At 36.0% G+C, this 21,442-nt stretch overlaps 1 protein-coding gene across 3 annotated transcripts in view; it reads right to left on the bottom strand.

Moving 5' to 3' along the window:
• CTPS2 (CTP synthase 2) overlaps positions 1-21,442 on the bottom strand; it is a 154,844-nt gene that overhangs the window by 9,724 nt on the left and 123,678 nt on the right. The gene's annotated exons all lie outside the window — the stretch shown is intronic.

Raw genomic sequence — 21,442 nt, 5'->3', positions numbered from 1 at the left:
TTCAGGAGAGTGGAATATAGAGATAAGCTAAGAATAGTTATGATTTTATAACCAACTGAACTAAACTGTTTGCAGACAATTATCCCAAGGGGAATGGATGTGAGGTGGGTGAGTAGGAACAAATGAAAGCAATTGCTGGTTCCATCACTATACCACCAGGCTGACAGCTGGAATCAAGTAACTGGAAAGAATTCCCCCAACAGTATTATTACATTTCTAAATATCAAACTGCAGTAGCACAGCCAGCTACAAACTTCAAATTAAGGGATTGAATGCTTTCAAGAAATATGAAAATATTTTCAATATATGTTTTTATTGAAATGTTATGTGTTTTTCTATGTCTTGTCCTTTTTGTATTTTATGTATGCTGATCTCCCTTCCAAGCCCCAAATATTCTTCTGTTACAGTGAAGACTGTCACTATGACTGACAGCAATGACTTTCCCGAGCCTGCTCCTTGATCTTACAGAGTCCTGGAGGTGAGGGGTGTGTAAGAATAGTACTTTAAGTTTTAGCTGGCTACCTTACTTGATGAAACTCAGGAAGCTGACATTATGATTTTCACACACTATTCATTTTTACAATGACATCTAATGCCATTCAGGTCAGTTGTGAGACGTGGCCAATTTAACGTAAAATATAACCAACGTTTTCAAAAACTACACAAAGATTAAGAAGGCTTAAAGGTGTAGCAGTAATAAAATAATTTTATTGATTGAATCATGCAGTGTTTATTGTTAATTTCTCTGTTTAATAATTGCAAATATATGAAGAAATATGTCTAGAATATTGTTTTATATATTCTGTAATATTGTAGTATATTCTGTAATAATTATAATTTGGGAAACCTATACTATGATATTATATTTAATTATTTGATTATACTTTACTATTTACTTTTTATATTTACATTATTTTTATTATTTCTACAGTATCTAGTCAATATTTATTTTCTCTTCTCACAACATGGTGTATTTACAAAGTAACATTTTCTGAGTATAATATTAAGAAGTTTTTAACACTTTTTTTTAATTGTAAAAATCAAACACACTTTCTTGAAATTCATTTTATTTTAACATAAATAATTGTAAGCAATCGTTATTTATCTTTGATAATTATTTATACATTATTACTAACAAAAACCACTAGCAAGACAGATAAAGGTGTCCAGAGATTAACAATCTAATCCCCATGCCTTTGGGGGGGTTTATTTCCTGCTCCACCAAGTGCTGTGTAGGACTTTGTCAAACATACTCCAGGAGAGGTCAAGTACCAAGTGGGGAAGGGACGTGGTGATACAACAGCATCACCATAGCCCTGCTGACTTTAAATGTATTCAAAGTAAGCTCCACATTAATTGTTTTACATACTAATGTGTGAGTATTAACTTCTATTCTTCTTGCTTATTTTCTTCTGATTACATTTTCTACATTTTACTGACGCTACTTTTTGCTGACATATCTTTTAATAGTTCCCAGGACTTACATTCAGTCATCTTATCTTTCTGACTCTTATTCACTGCTTTGCAAACTACGCTCATACACTGCATTCTACAAAGCTCTGTGCACTACACTTCTACACTGCTCTGTACACTACACTTCAATGCTCTGCACACTGCAAGTAACAGAGATTGTGCAATTTATACCCAGTGGCTGAGCTGTCTCACTCTCTCTACCTTTCAGCTTCTGTACCCATTTGTCTCTCAGGGCGGTATCCATTTTCTTTTAGTTCACCTCCTCTAGGTAAATAAAATAAACAGGAGGTGTGCTACAAGAAAATGGCTGCCGCTTTGTGATTGTATCTAGTGAAAAACAAATTTTAACAAAAAGTTGAAATTAAAAGCAATCTTAGTTAATTAATTAATTAAAATTAGTGTTGCTAATTATTGACAGACATAATGACTGCAAGACAAAACACGGCTCTTACATTGGTAGGAATAATCTGTAATCTAGTTAAATTATTAATATATTAATAATGTAATAACTACTGTAATTAACATAAAATACAACAGTAAGGAAGTCTGGAAAAACAAAGGCTCATCATTAAACAAGACAAATATTGGAGTGGCTATTCCTAACACCTGCCCTTCAACTAGTGACAGCATTATACAGTATGTGCAAACAATTGTTATTTACAGCAGGTAGGAAGGTATCAATGGATCATGTTTCGGCAATTCAGAAGAACCAACAACACAAAAATCTGATTTTGAATGCAGCATTGTAGTGAGCACTTTACCCACAAAAATGAATGTATCAGGCAGAGTAACACAACTGTATTTTTCATACACAGCAGTGTCACCCAAAATCACATCAAGCCACTGGCCATCCTGTGCTCAGAAACAGAAAAGTTGATGAAAGGGGCTCCTGGGAGCTGTTTGACTTGAGCAGAATAAGAAAGACTACTTACAGTATATTAACAAATGATGAAGATAATGTAGATGAGTAAAATAGGAACTCACAATCCATTGTATATTGTCATGGATGGGCCATGAGTTCAATGCCAAGCAGTAAGGGAAAGAAGCTGTTGAGAAAAAGAGCTTCACTTGCTGAAAATCAGATTGTAAGTGCCCTTGGTTAGTGATATGTATGTATATATATATATAAATATATATATATATATATATATATATATATACACACATACACACACACACATACATATACATGTTTATATTATCTTTTTTTTGGGGGGGGGAATATATATATATAATATTTTGCATTTACACAATCTAGTTATTAGTAAGTGATCTCGAAATATAATATATTGCAATTGTGAGAAGTTCAGTCAGATGTGAAAACAATATGAATAAGTCTAGAAACCTATCAGGAAAGTAAGAATATAATATATATATATATATATATATATATATATATATATATATATTTATTTTTTTTTTAAATAAATATTAACACTAAAATCAATCCAATATATAAAACATGTGGTGTAGGAAACACATTCTTCATTGTTATATGAACATTGTTACCAAATGTATTTATCTTACTATGATATTTTCCTTAGTTAGAAGCTTTACTCTAATAGGCAACCATTAATGCATGCCCTGTATTGATTACTGCAACATTATTCCTATAGGATTCCTGTGATTTCCCCTGGACATTTTAAAATCCATAGAAAAGCATATATTATCTTTTATTCTTTTGGAAGCTCCCAATCTCCTTAAACCACTTTCCAGCTGAGAGAGGTAATAATTGACAAGTTTTAAGGCAGTGGAGTTTCCCTCCATTAAAGCTTTACATTAACTAGGACCTCCGAATCATCTTCATTCCTCTCTCATTACTATGCTGACATTACTATGTGTCCTACACACAAGCATGATTACTTTCAGAGTTATCTCAAGCCTTAAAGGAGAACTCCAGTCAATATAAATATTTCAACTCAAAATCATTTAGCAAAATCGTTTAGTGTACATTATATATGGCAGATCAGATGTAGATATAAGCAAATTGCTCAAAGATTAGATTTGTGACCATGTTGATAATTTCAGCATAGCTATTAATCGATTTTCTGGTGAAAATGTCCTTTCTTACAGAAATGTAAATGGGAATTAGGCATGATATTTGCTAGCATTGTATGTGAAGCTTTGCTGTTTTACTTTGATATTTTTTGTTTTAAACTTCACATAATGGGCCTGATTCATTAAGGAAAGTAAAAAAAATTAGTAAGTTTTCTCCTGGACAAAACCATGTTAGAATGCAAGGGGTGCATATTAGTTTATTATTTTGCACATAAGTTGAATAATGGCTGTTGTTTTCATCTAGAACACAGATACTTGATAGTTTATTTGTACACTGAAATTTAAATTTGATCTAGGACATGTCTTACCCCAAGTATAAACCTGTCCCCACATTTTAAATTTACATTCCCCTCCGAAGCACCATGGTTTTGCCAAGGTACAAAGTTACTCATTTTTTTGGCATTACTTTGGCTTTAATGAATCAGGCCCAATGTGTTTACTAGTTAACTTGTTCATCCTCATCCTTCAGCTGGTGTTCCAGTAACATTTTATCAGCAATAGCTACACTACTGCAAATTTCCACTTAAGCGTAAATAAAAATAGAAATGTATGTAGTCATTGCCGCTGTTATGACCTATTTTCATCACAATCCCTGAGTAAAACGGAAGCCCCAACGTGACCTAGCCAGTCCATGATTTGACGTGTATGAGGATTTATCTATAAAAAGATACACTTTGGGCTAATGGAATTTATAGTGTATGTCTTCATCGTCCCTTGTTGAAGGTCCTTATCCTGTTTCAAGTAAATCTCTATCACTATGTGCATAACGTTTCTATAAGACTGAGCAAGCCCTTTCACACATGTAGCAATGCGCACATTTAAACAGATTATTCCAGAATGGCAAGTGTTGAAATCCTACTGTCATATGTGCATTTGTTATATTGTGGGAATGTGCATATTTTTTCTAATTACACATGTTTATGATTGTGTGAAAAGGCTTAGTTAAAATAACCAATTCCCTGTCTCAATTCAGATCATTTATATTAATAATGAAAATGACCTATTTCAGGGTATAGTATACTGAAAAGAAAACTTTTCAAGACTTGGTGAACATACAATTTCCTGTCACTAGTAGTATAAAGTATATTACAATAATTCAAAGTACCTATTGCATAATTTATTAGACTGACTTGGTGAATAGACAATTTCCTATCAAATTTTGCACAAAAGTATATTACAGTAATTAGAACCAGGGATGAAAAAAAGATTATTGAAAGGCAGGTTAACAACAAACACAACATACAAAGCTATTACATTCCAATATGCCTATTTACCACTCCATGACCCGGTTTGGGGTGCATCGGTTTTATTTAGAATAACTTTTAATTTTTTTCAGTTTACTAATGTAAACTCACATTATTATTTTTATCCAGGAGATCTAGGCCTTCCTCTATGGAGTACATTGGAATAAATATATTTTTATTTGAAAATCTGCTTTAGTACAAGTGAAAGCTGTTTATTTGACTAAAGACGTAATTAGCTAGATCTCCCAAGTATAGCGATGCCAATTATGCGTAGTTGTTTTTTATTACATTTAAATGAGGGCTGTGAATGCAAGTTTGTATTTTTATTTTACTTTTTGCACATTGTTTAAATTAGATTTGTTATATTATGTTTAACTTGGGGATGACCCCCTGGTTTGTTTGATACGTCTCTCCTCTGCAAGCTCTAACGCTTTCAGAGAAAACTGAATCTAATAAAGCTGCTTCTATTACATCCAGTTTACATGGATCTGATAAAACTAGCAGACATCTCTCCTGCACTGCACTGGGACTGCCCTTTGCTGGGGGAATATTTTGTGACATTACTTCTTTGGAGTCATAGGATTACCACTTTAAATAGGATAAAACAGGCAGTATTCACTTTGAATGCTGTTTAGTGCTATACTGGCACCTGAAACAAATCAAACGGTTCCTGGCACAGTGCCTGTGTCCCTCATTGAGGTTGACAGCCATACTAGTAGTGCCAAAGCACTGGCACAATTTTCTCTGTGCCATCTTTATATGCCTGCGGAGCATACTTACCTATTATCCCAGAATGTCAGAAGAAAATATGCAGGAAGAATATAAGTTGATACAGTCATGACCAAAAGTTCGGAGAAGGACAAAAATATTATTTTTCACAAAGACTGCTACCTCAGTTTTTAGGATGGCAATTTGCATATACTCCAGAATGTCTTGAAGAGTGATCAGATGAATTGCAATTAATTTCAAAGTCCCTCTTTGCCATGACAAAGAACTTTATCCTAAAAACAACATTTCCACTGCATTTCAGCCCTGCCACAAAAGGATAAGCTAACATCAGGTCAGTAATTCTCTTGTTAACACAAGTGAGAGTGTTGACGAGGTCAAAGCTGGAGATCACTCTGTCATGCTGATTGAGTTGGAAAAACAGACTGGAAGCTTTAAAAGGAGGGCGGTACTTGAAATCATTGTTCTTCCTCTCTCTATTAACGATGGTTAACTGCAAGGAAACAAGTGGTCATCATTGCTTTGCACAAAAAGGGCTTCAGAGGCAAGGATATTGCTGCTAGTAAGATTGCACCTAAATCAACCATTTATCGGATCATCAAAAACTTCAAAGAGAGAGGTTCACTAATTGTGAAGAAAGGTTCAGGGCACCCAAGAATGTCCAGCAAGCGCCAGGACCGTCTCCTAAAGTTGATTCAACTGCAGGATCAGGGCACCGCCAGTGCAGAGTTTGCTCAGGAAAGCGCTTGTCCGGTGAAGGAAAGGTTACGCACTACCATCAGTCCTGTGTCATGCCAACAGTAAAGCATCCTGAGACCATTTATGTGTGCAGTTGCTTCTCAGCCAAGGGAGTGGGCTCACTCACAATTTTGCCTAAGAACACAGCAATGAATAAAGAATGGTACCAAAACATCCCCTAAGAGCAATTTCTCCCAACCATCCAAGAACAATGCCTTTTCCAGCATGATGGAGCACCTTGCATAAGGCAAAAGTGAAAAATAAGTGGCTTGGGGATCAAAACATTGAAATATTGGGTCTATGGCCAGGAAAATCGCCAGACCTTAATCCCATTGGGAACTTGCGGTGAATCCTCAAGAGGCGGGTTGACAAACAAAAACCCACAAATTCTGACAAACTCCAAGCATTGATTAGGCAAGAATGGGCGGCCATCAGTCAGTATGTGGCCCAGAAGTTGATTGACAGCATGCCAGGGCGAATTACAGAGTTCTTCAAAAAGAAGGGTCAACACTGCAAATATTGACTCTTTGCATAAACTTAATGTAATTGTCAATAAAAGTCTTTGACACGTATGAAATACTTGTAATTTTACTTCAGTAGATCATAGCAACATCTCACAAAAAGTTCTAAAAACACTGAAGCAACAAACTTTGTGAAAACCAATATTTGAGTCATTCACAAAACTTTTGGCCATGACTGTAAAATCAGGGTCGGATTTAGCATAAGGCTCAGTAAGTTGGTGCCTAAGGGTGACAATGGCTGAAAGGTGACTATTTCACTTCACAGCATGTGTGCCAATCTTTCTGATTTGTTCATCCACAAATAAATATAGAATGAGGGCATTAAAAAATCAGCTGGTGTGAGGTTATATTCTGTTCTAGGGCCAGTAAAGCTTGTAAATGTTAAGGATGCCAAGGGTTGCACAGCATAAAGTCTCAATTTCAGAAAATAGACCTAGTACAACCTACAATGAGACCTAGTTCAACCTACAAGCTGTGTTGAGCCAAAACTCTAGAGAAGACAGCTGTTTCCTTAAGGAGTTAAAGCAGGAGAAATCAGAGAATTATTCTACCCTAACATATTTTACTCTGATCACTGCAGTCGCCATGGACCTCTAAAGAAAAGCGTTAGCCACACTTCTTCCTTTTGCCGGCAGCGGTTGGCTGACAGTGAAGGAGTTTTTAGCCACTTTAGGGGGGGGGGGGGTTCACCAGGGCTCGCTAATGAACCCTGGGTTGGTAAATACCAATGGCAGTACATTTTGTATCGTTGCGGTATGTAACAGTTTTGGAACTGTTAGCTTACGGAAAAAACACTTTGTTTATGGCATCTCTATATTAGGTATTGAACATCTACCTGTTTGCAGATAATGTTATTCTCACATTATCTCAAATGTATCCTCAGTTAGTGCATTACTTCAACTACTAGACATATACACAACAAACCTAACACTTTTAAACTGAAGCCTAACCCTTAATTAGTCTTCCTTCCACTCTGAATATACTTAAAAGTTACATTTCCACCTGGAAGTCAGATTCCATGAAATACTTGGCACTTAGGTAACTAAACAAATAAATCATATCTCTCAACTACCTTTAGTCAAAAAAGAGCAAACACTCATCAATTGGCCCTATTATCAAATATCTCTCATAAGTAAAATCAACTCTTTTAAAATAATAATTATATTGCAATTTCTCTACTTATTTAGAACAATACCATTCCTAATGATAACATCTTCTCTATATTCAAACACTTCATTTGAAAAAAACAAACCCCGAGAATAGCTTGGTACATTATGAAACATTCCAAATCGCAAGGATGCCTAGCTGCCCCTGAGCCCAGAGTCTAGTATACTGATATCATTTTGGACGAACTTTATATGTGGTCTACAAACAAATGGAACAGTTAGCTCTCTGTGAACTAACCCTCAGGGGGAAATATATCAATGTATTTTTCTTTGCAGCCTATTTACAGCGGGTTTCCAAAACGCAAATGAATACATCCTGCTGTTTATATTGTTTTCATGTATAAAACTTGGGGCGGCAATTTCTAAAGTGGCGCTTTTGAAAATTTCGGCCTGGAAAATTGCAGCTTGATACATCTCCCTCTAATTGATTCATTACTTTTCTCCACATCTCTTAGAACGAAACCTAACATCGAATATCCAGCAATGGCAATTGCTGATAATATTTGTGATAAATAAGATTGTATTTGAACCCTTATAGCATCCCCATTACGCTTATAATAATTTTGTAGCAAGGAATATGTAAAATAACTAGTTTATTTACTGAAGGTAGAATACACAGTTTTAGAGATTTATAAATATTGTATAGCACCCCTAATAAGGCATCTGTTCAAATCAAGCTTGTTCCTCTTATCTATAATCAAATCTTTGAGAAACGAATGTTATAGAATCAACTGTTAAACTGTTTCTATTTGTTATGCCACTCTTACTAATACCAAACAGTTTGTAAAGACAAAACAAATGAAACAGTGGGAAATAGAACTAAACCTTAAATTATCCACTACTCAATAGTCTGGTATCCTTTAATAAACCATTAAAAAAACTTATTGAAATGTATTTACTTAAATATTTATTTACAGATGTTATTTAGTGCCTTTATAACTTTACAAAATATACCAATGTCATTCAAAATTATGCTGGAGGGATTCTAATATAGATTTTCTATCCCATATTTTATGGTGTTATCTAAAAGTAAAGCCACCGTGGAAATGTGTATTTTGCTATATTAATTAATGTATTTTCATCCGTCCAACATTTTCTCTTTTACCTTACTCATATTTAATGGTTTTAAATTGGTACACTCTTTTTTAATCTGTTATGTAACATATTGACCTCTTTTGATAGTCTTAATGTCTGAATTTTCTCTTGTCCGTTAAGAATCCTTTTCAAAAAGACATTAGAATGTTTACTTTTAGCCTGCAACAAATTGTTTGTTGCATTCCATTTTGATTATCTAAATGAATAGAGCAGTCCACAAATTCCAAAAAGGTTTGCTCTGCGTCAGCTGTGAATTTTAAGTTTCAACAATTTATATTCAAGGCTTGCACAAAATCTATAAGTTTTCATAGGTGCCCCACCATGTGATTAACAGGTCATCTATCAGTGTGACAGCGTCAGTGTCCAGACAGTCTAACAACCCACATTAAAGATTCATATTACCATCATAATTCTGTTTTATATTGTTGTAATATAAGGACAAGGGAAACTACTATACCATTCTCAATTCTTCAAAATATTGTAAAAAAAATATTGTGTGACCCTACCATACAGCATTTATCCAAATTTTCTGAGCATTTTGAAGAAGTTCTTCTTTTAGGGATTTTAACAAAAAAATGTATGTGACCTCCTATTTATAAAACATATCAATTTACAAGTTTTGTGTCATCTTCCAAAGATAGAAATCATTCATGTAATTTTACGGTATCCTCTATAGGCTGCCTCACATCCAATTTATACTCGTACATTGACCAATTCTTACAGGGGCTGGTTACTTCAGAAAATAATCTATCTGAGGGGCATTTGATTCATTTTACATTTTACAAGTATTACAAGATGTTCAATGGCAGGACTCCTAGAGACATGAGACGTGAAGTCCCTATATCCATGCTCAAGTCACACAGATGGATGTAATCATACTTACCATTTTTTTATAAAATATATTCCCCATTAAAAACAGCACAAATCATTTTTATCATGGACTTTTTATAGCACAAAGCTGAATTTTACAACCAACTAAAGGGACAGCTATGGGTACACATGTTGCAACTAGTTATGCAAGCCTCTTTGTATCTAAATGAGAAGAGGACACCTTATGGAACCAGAACCAATTTTCAAAAGATCTAGTATGCTGATATGTTGATGATTTGTTTTTCTATGTTTTTCTATTGAAAGGTACATAAAAAGGCAGGGACAATTTTTTTGCTATATATTGTATCAGTACTAACAACATCAATTTGGAGTTTACCAGCGTTCCTGGACTTTGAGATTTATGTTAACAAGAACTAATTAAAAACTTGGACATATAAAGCCGTTAAAGTTCAACAATTTTCAACCAATGATGAGTAATCACCAACATTGGCTCTACAATGTTCCAGGGGGACAGTGTACAAGGCATAACTGAACTGCCCTATTAGCATATGAAAAACAATCAGAGATTTTGCCTAAAAGATTAAAGAAAAAGCGATAAAGAAAAGGTTCAGAAAACATACAAAGACGTGTAAACTTTAAATAGGGATGCTCTGTTGGTGTATAAACAAAACCAAATATACACAGATTTTGATATCACTTTTGTAGCACAATACAGTAGTCATTCAATTGTAATAGAATATATATTACTTAGAAACAATAGTCTATTTTAAAACTGTATGAAAACCTTAAGTTTATTTTACCTGCAAGATGAAAATAAACTTCAAAAATTTACTTACACACAGTTATTTATATAGCTCAAGATACAGAGATAAAATAAACACCAGAGGCCTGATTCATTAAGGAACTTAAATTAAGAAGTTTCTTATTTAAGTCTCCTGGACAAAACCATGTTACAATGCAAGGGGTGAAAATTAGTTTTCTGCTTTGCACACAAGTTAAATACTTACAGTTTTTTCATGTAGCACACAAATATCAACTTTAAATTTCAGTGTACAAATAAGCGATCAAGTATTTGTGTGCTACATGAAAAAACAGTCAGTATTTAACTTATGTGCAAAACAGAAAACTAGCTTGCACCCCTTGCATTGTAACATGGTTTTGTCCAGGAGACTGAAATAAGAAACTAATTAATTTAAGTTCCTTAATGAATCAGGCCCCAGGATATCATTATTAAATGAGCTGTCCGACATGCAAAAAACAATCAACTACACAACTTAAATAAATTGTCATGCCAAAATAAAAAAGTTAAATACTTTTGACCCACTACACGCAATGTGTCCAGCAATTTTTTTTGCTAAAACACAATAAAGATCCCAAGAGTTTGAAGTTTACAGATATTAAACACCTTTAAAGCATGGGAAGGACAAGACGTTATTTTTTTTATCTCCAAATGGATGTTTCAACTACAGACATTAGCCCCAGGGAGATTAAATGGCTTCTTTTTAACCAATTAATGTTAATCAGTAGAGAATACAGAACACATTGTATTATCTTTATTTCTTTTTCTCTATCTCTTAGGTTGTATTTTATATACTATTTATTTTTCATCCTTCACTCCGATTTTTAGAGCTTTTGTCAAGCATCTTGGTCAATATTGATAAGGGCAATTGAATGAAAATTATTTTTTGGATTTTAATTAGGAATTGTTAAATAATACTTTGTCTTAATAAAGTTTTCCAACTTCCGATACAATAAAAGAATGTACCTTCCTTTAATATATCCCTGGTAAAAATTAGATTCCCAAACTTATAATTCACTGCAAATATATCATATAACTTTACAGTGTTAAAAAAAATCTGGGCGCGCCATGTCAGACTGTACTCAATCTACAAAAATTGTTGATTAATATCTGTTGTAAACTCAGTATATTTAATCTTTTGATATTTTGGCTTTGTTGATAATTTATTGCTCATCATTCATTTTGTGCAATGTTTATTATAGTTTATTTATTAATGTTTTATACTATACCTAGATATATCATCTATTTTTACAGTGTGTGATATGTTTTGTGTTTTTTGTTCAATTTGTGTTACTCTGAGTCCTGAGAAATGTGATTTTGCTGAGCTGAAGCCATCTTGTTGCCTTACAGCCATTTTGTCCTTGTACAGCTTAAAGACAGCTTAAATGCAGCTAGTTTGTAGAAGTTATTCTTTATTAATTTGTTGTTTGCAAGAAGCTGTGCCCATGACCTTGGATATGGCAGACAGGAGATAAACCACCAGCCCCCTTGGGAGAATTCCTGTGAGAATATAGCAAGGTCTGTGTAACGAAAACATGCACAATGAGTGGTTAAGACGCAGATAGGATAGTTAGGGGCGTAGTTTGCTGAAGTACGTGATTTTGTGTAACCAGAGTGCTATAAGTATGTGAATTTGTAAATAATAAAGTAGAGGTAATTGCACACACACAGAACTTGCAGTGTCTTTTATTTGCTCCGGCTGATGAGCTCACAAACTGGTAAACTGACATTAACAGGTGAACTGATTGATTAGATCCAACAATCCAATACAAAGTTTCTTAAAAAAACAACAAAAAAACCTTCCACACACATGACTACACTTGAATGTCAGGTGAACAGCACAAACCGAATAAGAAGACTCCATATGCCTGCAAGTGGAGTCAATGAAGGAGTTATGTCTAGAAAGCTTTAAACATAAGTGCATAAACAGGAGCAGTGACATTTGGATTTCTAAAAATGTGGCATGTTTTGAAATATAAGTGATTAGTGAACAAAAACTTACTGGTAGGTTACCTGGCTGCTAACAATATGGACCCTGGAATGTTTGTCTGATATTGAATTTAGACTGTAAGATTCTAGGGGCAGGGACTGATGTTAATTACATATTCTCTGTACAGCACTGCATAATATAATAATGCTGTATAAACAATAATAATAATAATAAACAACAATAAAAAGGAAATCCTGATGGCCCCTGATTGTTATCAAATTAAATGAGCAGTATTGCAGGAGCAAAAAATGAAACCCATATATAGGAATATCTATGCAGATACTCACCAGACTTTGCAAATTGCATGCATGCACTGTTCTAAATACTTTTTATTTCCTCAGTATTTGAATAACTTACTGATGGCCAGAACACAAATGCTCATGATTTCAATGATTTCCAACTGTATTCTAGGAGAAGGTAGAGTACGCTCACTGACAGAATTGTTCCTGCCAAAGAGCAGTACCGCTGAGCAGAGCCAGCAATGTCAATCATCATGACACTGCTGGCTTGGAGGTTAAGCTACAATTTGCTTACTTAGTGTGCGCAGAGCTCATTTGGTCAGCTTTCATATATCAGAAATGTAGTACCATTTTTATTTTATTTTTAATTAGTTTTCAGTAGACTTTTTATTTTATGTAAAGTAAGGTGCAAATGTTAGAGTAAGGAGTATATTCAAGTAGTAGTCTTTTTACAATCTCAGAAGAAACATTTGCGTTGAAATTGAACATGAAACATAGACATTGTGCAAGGTGTCTACAGATCAACAATTTAACTAACAGAAAAATTTGTGAAAATTAAATTATATTTTCCCAAGCCATTAATAGCTCCGAATTTGTTATACAGAAGGTGCATTGACATTAATATTACCATTACATGCTGTGTACACAAAACATGCATAAAACACACAAGTGCATTGCAATACTTACTTTCTTGAGATGAAATCAATTGAAGCATTAAAATATAGGTAGAAGTAGATTAGACACAATACTTACATTACAATAAAACAATAGTTCTAAATGTACATTACATCATTTGTCTCCCTAGTTGTGATTATCTGGGAAGTCTCGCATTTATTGTAACTAACAGAAACACACATTTTAAACACTTCCCTCGTTCCATCGGAAATTGAGAGTAAATTAAAAAACAGCAAAACCATTGGTAGAGATGAAAACTATCATAGTAAAATGAATAGCAGCGTGTTAGTATATGCATCATATTACATAATACAGGATAAAAGGTTGAGAAAAACCTTAATAATGTTGAGCGAATTGATGGATCTTCCGACCATTATTGTCTTATTCTCAGGCATCTTTCCTTTTATTCCGTTAATGGAATATATTGGATTTTGTAACCCTCTCTATACCAAGTAGTTTGCTTTTTTGATCCTGAACGCTTTCAATTAATTTACAAAGGAGAAACAAACAATATCCTGTCAAATTTGGAAAACAAAATCTATGTTAGCTTTTTACATTTTTTATTATGATAATAATGGTTATTAAACTAGCATGAAACATCTTGTAACAGAATATTTTTACTTTCCCATAGCTCATTTATAACAACCAGTATATCTACGTATCCTACAGTGCAGGATATGAGTTATCTGTGCTATAGATCAGCTCAATGCTTTACATCCCACATAATCATCATTCCACCAATATAAATAAGTTACATTTAAAATAAACTATATGGTGACTGCAAGGAGTGTTGTCACGCCAAGGACAAGCTTGTTTAGAAGATCTACTGAATACCATCTGGTATTACATGAAGAGACAGAAGGATTTGAGCAAGCCTACATCCACAGAAGATCTGTGGTCAGTTCTCCAAGATGTTTGGAACAACCTCCCTGCCGAGTTCCTTCAAAAACTGTGTGCAAGTGTACCTAGAATTGATACATTGATGCTATTTTGAAGGCAGAGAGTGGTCACACCAAATATTGATTTGATTTAGATTTCTCTTCTGTTCATTCACTTTGCACTTTGTTAATTGATAAAAAATAAACTATTAATGCTTCTATTTTTGAAAACGTTCTTTGCAGCATTTTTTCCACACCTGCCTAAAACTTTTGCACAGTACTGTAGATATCTAAATTGTTTCTTACTTGCCTCTGTTGACCAACTATGCTTCCAGAAATGCTGTCTTTTTAGCATGAATATAGCCAGAGATACAGACTTATCAATTTAACTTGTGGACAGCCTGTTTTGACCTTTTTGTAGCTCATCAGTGCAAGATCTGGATCGATTGGTGGTGTGTTGTAGTGTGTAAAGTGTACTCGACCACAGGAGGGTTATATTACAGTAATGAAAAATGAAAAGGGACATTAGAACTGTCTTTATTTTAAGTGTCACATATTTTCATGTTAAGATTTATATACAGTGGCTGTGCAGAATTATTTGCATGTTTTACAAAATGTGCCTAGACAGGGCAAAGAAAGTTTTGAAATTAGTGAAACTTAGTGGATAACAATACCTCCAAGTTAGTGTTAAAATCTGGGCCATTTACTAGAGATAAGAAAACCCTGGGCCTGCACTGATCAGAAACCTTGGAAACGCTTTGTGCGTTTATTCTGCACTTCTAATACATAAAACCAGTTCACTTTTTAATTATAATACAACTTTTGTTTGATATCACTTGTTAAAGGCAGACAGGCTCTATGTGCAGAGTAGTCCAGGCACTTATGACTATAATTGGATAACAGTCTGTGAATCTCCAGCTTACATCTCATAACTGTGCACTGTTTTGTCAACAGAGTGCATGCATCACTATTTATGGGAGAAGTCAAGTCCCAACTACCAATAATAACTATTTTTTTTGTGCTAAATTAATATGTAAGTATACATAGTGTTTTGGGGGGATTGTTTCCCTTTTTCAGAAAGAGACCGATATTCAGTTGTTCATTGAGACCACAAAGTCCAGTAATCTGATAATCCATTTGGCCTCTACATTAAATAAACTTAGAAGTCTATCACCCCCTTCGGTGCCTTGTTGCACATATTCCAAACCCATACATTTACCCCATTCAAGGTTTGATAAATAGTAATATTTCAAATGATCAATCAGATGTTTATGGCAATTACCAATATATTTCTGGTTATGTAATGTAAATGTTTACTTACTCTCCTATTCATTTGTCTAATTGTTTTTCCCATTTACACTATGTTGCAAAGACACTAAGCATATAAACCAAATATTGCGCTCTACAGCTAATGAAAATACTATAAAACTTTACCCCCTTGGAGGACTAAAAGTCTAATTTGATCAATTTATTTACATAAATAACAATTGTCACATCTGTAATGACCTTTTTCTTGATTTATGAGCCAAGAATGACCTTTCTCTGATATAAATTTTGGCTTTACTACTCTGTCCTGTAAAACTGCAATTAATAGTATATAGCACATGGTTCCAAATCCCTCCATGCAGGCTCTCTTTGTAGCACATGTCAATGCCTATGGATAACAGTCTGTACATGTTTTAAAACTGACAAGTACTGGAAAGTAAAATTATTTACATCTCTGCACCATTGGTTACCATCTTTTGTATGCCTGAGTAGTTTATTCCTTAGGCACACAAACAATGTCACAGAAGGGATGTTTTTAACTTTAATTTCTGTAATTTATTGATTCAAATTGTGGAAATTATGTAGTATATCTAATGACTGATTGTTATTTTCTGTAGAATTTATGTATAACACTCGGAATATTTTATGTAACCTTTCAAAGTGTATTTTGTTAACTGACCTGAGTCTGACCTAGGCAAGTGTCAATGGTCTTTTGAAACTAGCCCTGCCCAGTGACAGATCTCTGAATAGTTTGTGTATGTAGAGGAGTTAGGCTTAGCCAGGCAGAAGATCAGAGGTGAGAGATTCTCTGAGGTGCCCAAACATATATCTTAGTGATAGATAACTTACTTCGGGGAAAACTCAGTGTCATTTTGGGCATCCATCTAACTTAGGTGAAAAATAAAATTCCTTAGGTGGGGCCCAACAAGAAATTATTTAAAAATCCCTTGTTATAGACATCAGATTGTCTATTTCTTTGAGGAGGGTCTACCATGACTGAAATGTGCCATTCTTCTCAATGTGTACGCCTCACATGCCAATTCCTGAACTTGTAAGTAGGGATTCTGGTTTTATTTCCTATTTTATTTTCTGAAACTCAACTGTGGAAACCTATTGTATGTCTGTTTATTACCTTTTTGTAAATAAGCCTTGAAAACATTTTTCAGATTATACATATTTTATCTAGTGTCCTCTCTGTGATTCTTTGTGAATTTACAAAGCCCAGGAAGGCTCATGCTACATGTGTATGTGATTTAAGTGTGAAACATTAATAAGTGGTTCTGGTGAACGTAAGGACACCATAATAAATGCTTTGTGGTGGCAGAAAAGGTGTATTCATTGCTTAGTGACTAAGGTGACACCAGTCACGGTCCTCTGTTCAGACTGCTGTATCTGGGACAGGCTGGGCTTTCGTGACACAAATGATTCTCTCTGTACTCTTGGTCTTTCAATCCTAAAACATATTTTATGTGTTTGATCCTCAAACTGCATTACCTCTGTGTTATTTAAGTTTAGTCAGAAATAGACTGTATGACATACTAACTAAGGTAAATTTAGTATGTTAGCTGTCATGCTAAGTTAAATTAGAATTAGTTAACTTAATATGAAAAAAAAAAATCTCTCTGATCTTCTTCAAAATAGGATGCAAAGGTCATATTAAAAATGTTTATTGTTATAGTTTAAGTAATTCATAAATTCATATCTCCCACCCATAAAACCATCACACATTATGCAAGACCGTGTTTTTAAATTATGTTAAGAAAGGACTTGTGGAGAAATACATTTAATTTTTTTTTTCATACTTCATTTTATTCCCTCATTTACAAAACTAAATTTTGCTCTTCATTCTGAATTCCACTCAAGACACATATAATTCCACACAGATGCATATATAAATAATTATTGCGTCTGAAAAAAAAAGACAAAAATATATTAACTTCAATCTTTGACACAAAGAAAAATACTGGAGGCTCTATGTCAAAAGGTTGTATGGATATGATAAATGGTAGAAGATAATTGGAACACTTTGAGGGCGGGGCAAATCTACTGTTAAGTGCTCCAATCATCTGAAGCAGTGCCAACTTCCTTCACTGTAATTGTATTCTTCTAGTTTACCATGGTGCTATTTGACCTGTCAAGCAAACCTACTTTACTGCTCCATTAGTCAACCAGTTTTCTAAACTTCTAAGCCTCTTTTCCATCACCAGTTCGCTTTTTTGCCCACCTCCACCACCTGCACCTTCCTACCGAACAGCTCATGATTTAGACACCTACTTCAAAAACACAACTGAAACAATTCAACAGGATATTTCTTCATGCTAGTCTCCGTACACTCCACCCTGCTTTCCTGCACTGCCCAATCCACACAGCTCATTTTCTCCTTGTAACTGAGCACAAAGTATCTGTACTCACCTCACAGTCGCACACTACAACTTACCACCTCAACCCTATTCCCTGAACTTCTAAGGTCTCTCTCCCGCTTTATATGCCTGCCTCTAGCTGACTACTTCAATCCCTGTGTAGGAAGAGGACCAAATGCGTTTTGCCACCGGCATTGGCTTCCTCACTGGGTTTTTTTGCAAGAATAATCCAGTTTCTTGCTAAAGAACCCACTATTAGTCGTGAAAAGCGTTTTGGACAGCTCCTATATAAAGGACTACAACTGACACACAGAATAGATCAGTAACTGTCTCACTTTTACTCTGCTGCCTCACCCCGAGCTGCTATTTTTGCACTCCAAATCTCCTGAGATTGTGTGAATCTGCCTTTTGCTTAATAAATGACTGAATACACCTTTAGAACTGTCATGCAGCCCTTTGTACTTTGTGTCACAAAAATGTACTCCTCCACAAAAGCTAGAATTTTAGTAATCATGGTGGCACAATGGTTAGCATTGCTGCCTCACAGTGCTGGGTTCATAGGTTTGATTCTGATCAGGACCCTATCCCCGTGGAGTTTACATGTTCTCTCTTTGTTTGTATGGGTTTCTTTCAGATGTTTATTTCCAGCCACAGGAGGAGCAAATTTTGCCAACTTTGCCTTAATGCCCAAAAAGGCTTGTCCCACCGCTGCATAAGACTACTATAATTTCATTTAAAAAAAATCCCTTATGAAGTTCTCCCTTAAATCTGAATACTAGAAAGTTTCTGTACTATAGAATAGCAGAAAACAGTACAGGAATATATATTATAGCAATGCCATAATTAATACAGGGCCCCAAGCACTTAACTTTTTAGAGTAAAAAGAAAAGATATGCCATTCCAGAGAGTGTGTCAGGAACCAAAGAATATTCAGATACTAATAGTAGAAATGGAGTTCCTCTTACTCAGCAGCTTTGTCATGTGAACATAAATCAGTATGTGACAGTTACGATTTTGTCTCACAAAAAGCTTTGGGAAAAAAAAATCCTTGTGGCGATCCTCATTTTTAAGTAACAAATTTTTTACAATACTTTTGGAGGACAAGAATAAAGTGGAAATAAATGTCTATCTGCTGAATTTTCAGAACAAATGCGAAAGCTTTTCCCATGCTGATAAAGTATATTCAATTAACCACCAAGACAAGATCATATGTTTGAATAATTGCTCTCAGGTTTGCAAACGTTATGTATATTAGTTTTTGGAGCAGGTGCTAAATGTAATTTTTAGTTATTACATACAGCTCTGATTAACAATGAAGCAGAGTTGACGGAGGATTCTGGCACACAGAGATTGGGGTTAAGTGGCACATGACAATGAATTGTAGTGGTTAGTTTCTTTACCAAATGTGTGTAACCACACTATGCCCCCAACTCCTGTTTTGGGCACATTCTCTGGCAGACAAAGCGGACAAGAGGAGGCAAATATGGAGGACATGTCCTCCTTTTGTTTACCCAAGACAAATAACAAATTGCAATCATTTTGAAGTTCTGAAAACAATTTTAAGAGTGACAAGCTTTTGTAAGTTTAAGGTGGTTTTCCACTGAGACGTGCACAAGAAGTGCACAAGTTTCAGTAAGAACGACAAGGGTGAAAATGACCCATAAATTGGTTAAAGCAGTTAAACAGTAGATAACCACACTAGGCCTGTGCATTGAGGTACAACTCAGGTATCAGAGTTCTGCCCAATTCATCATCTCCAGACATTTCTTAGCTCTATAATACATTTACAATTTTAAAATGTGTGTCTTTTATGCTGTTTTTGCTCTCAGCACATACTTCTGAGCAGGGCCGGACTGGCCATCTGGCACTTCTGGCATTTGCCAGAAGGGCCGATGGCCGTGTGGGCCGGTCCGGCTCCTGGCGCTGTTGGACCCCGACACTTTAGGTTTTGCACGGCCGCGCGACGTGACATCATGCGCTGCCGCGCAGAAACTCTTGCAATCTGTGGTTCAGCTGTTGAGGACGGAGAGTGGATGCCAGCCAGCAGGCTGATTAGGTAAGTGGTTTCTTTTTATTTTAGTATTTTAATTCCGGGGGATAGGGACAGTTACTGGAGGGGGGGAGTGGGGGATAAATGAACATAGCTGCAGGGGAAGGGTTGAGATAGTGAACATAGCTGCAAGGGGGGGGGGGGGAGAGTGAACATGGCTGCACGGGGAGGAGTGATATAGTGAACATGGCTGCAGGGGGGGGAGAGAGTGAACATGGTTGCACGGGGAGGGGTGAGATAGTGAACATGGCTGCAGGGGGGGGGAGAGTGAACATGGCTGCAGGGGGGGGGAGAGTGAACATGGCTGCAGGGGGGGGGAGAGTGAACATGGCTGCAGGGGGGGGGAGAGTGAACATGGCTGCAGGGGGGGGGGAGAGTGAACATGGCTGCAGGGTGGGGGAGAGTGAACATGGCTGCATGGGGAGGGATGATATAGTAAACATAGCTGCAGGGGGGGGGCAGAGTGAACATGGCTGCAGGGGGAGGGGTGAGATAGTGAACATAAGTGCAGGGGGGGAGAGTGAACATAGCTGAAGGGGGGGGAGAGTGAACATGGCTGCAAGGGGGGGGTGAATATGGCTGCACGGGGAGGGGTGAGATAGTGAACATGGCTGCAGGGGGGGGGAGAGTGAACATGGCTGCGGGGGGGGGGAGAGTGAACATGGCTGCAGGGGGGGGGAGTGAACATGGCTGCAGGGGGAGGGGTGGGATAGTGAACACAGCTGCAGGGGGGGAGTGAACATGGCTGCAAGGGGGGGGAGAGTGAACATGGCTGCAGGGGGGGGGAGTGAACATGGCTGCAGGGGGAGGGGTGAGATAGTGAACATGGCTGCGGGGGGGAGAGTGAACATGGCTGCAAGGGGGGGAGTAAGTGAAAATGTATGTTAATAGAGGGAGTGTGTGTGCTATGTTAATATAGTGTGTGTGTGTGGCCGCAGCAATTCAATTAGGCGTGTGTGTGTGTGGCCGCAGTTTTTTAATTAGGCGTGTGTGTGGGTGGCCGCAGTATGTTAATATGGCGTGTGAGGGAAGGATCTTAATATAGTGTGGGAGGTAGGCTATTTAATGGTGGAGTGTAGGTAGGTGCTAATTATTTAAGGTGAGGTGAAGAAACCTTTAATTTCATGCCAGGGTGGTTTAAGGTTATCAATTGAATATGGGGCTGATTTTGGGGAGGAGGGCTATTTATTAAATGTGTATATGAATTATTTATTCTCGGGAACGGTTGTGGAAAATGGCTATGTTTATTAAACTTGAATGCTATTTAATTTATTGTAGGGACTGTTTGGAGGGAGGGAAATATGTTTTGAGTAAATTGGTATACTGGTAATTA

The sequence above is a fragment of the Mixophyes fleayi genome, chromosome 2, assembly GCF_038048845.1.
Source record: "Mixophyes fleayi isolate aMixFle1 chromosome 2, aMixFle1.hap1, whole genome shotgun sequence".
Taxonomy (NCBI): domain Eukaryota; kingdom Metazoa; phylum Chordata; class Amphibia; order Anura; family Limnodynastidae; genus Mixophyes; species Mixophyes fleayi.
The sequence above is the reverse complement of the archived record's forward strand: the minus strand, read 5'-3'. Positions and strand labels throughout refer to the sequence as shown.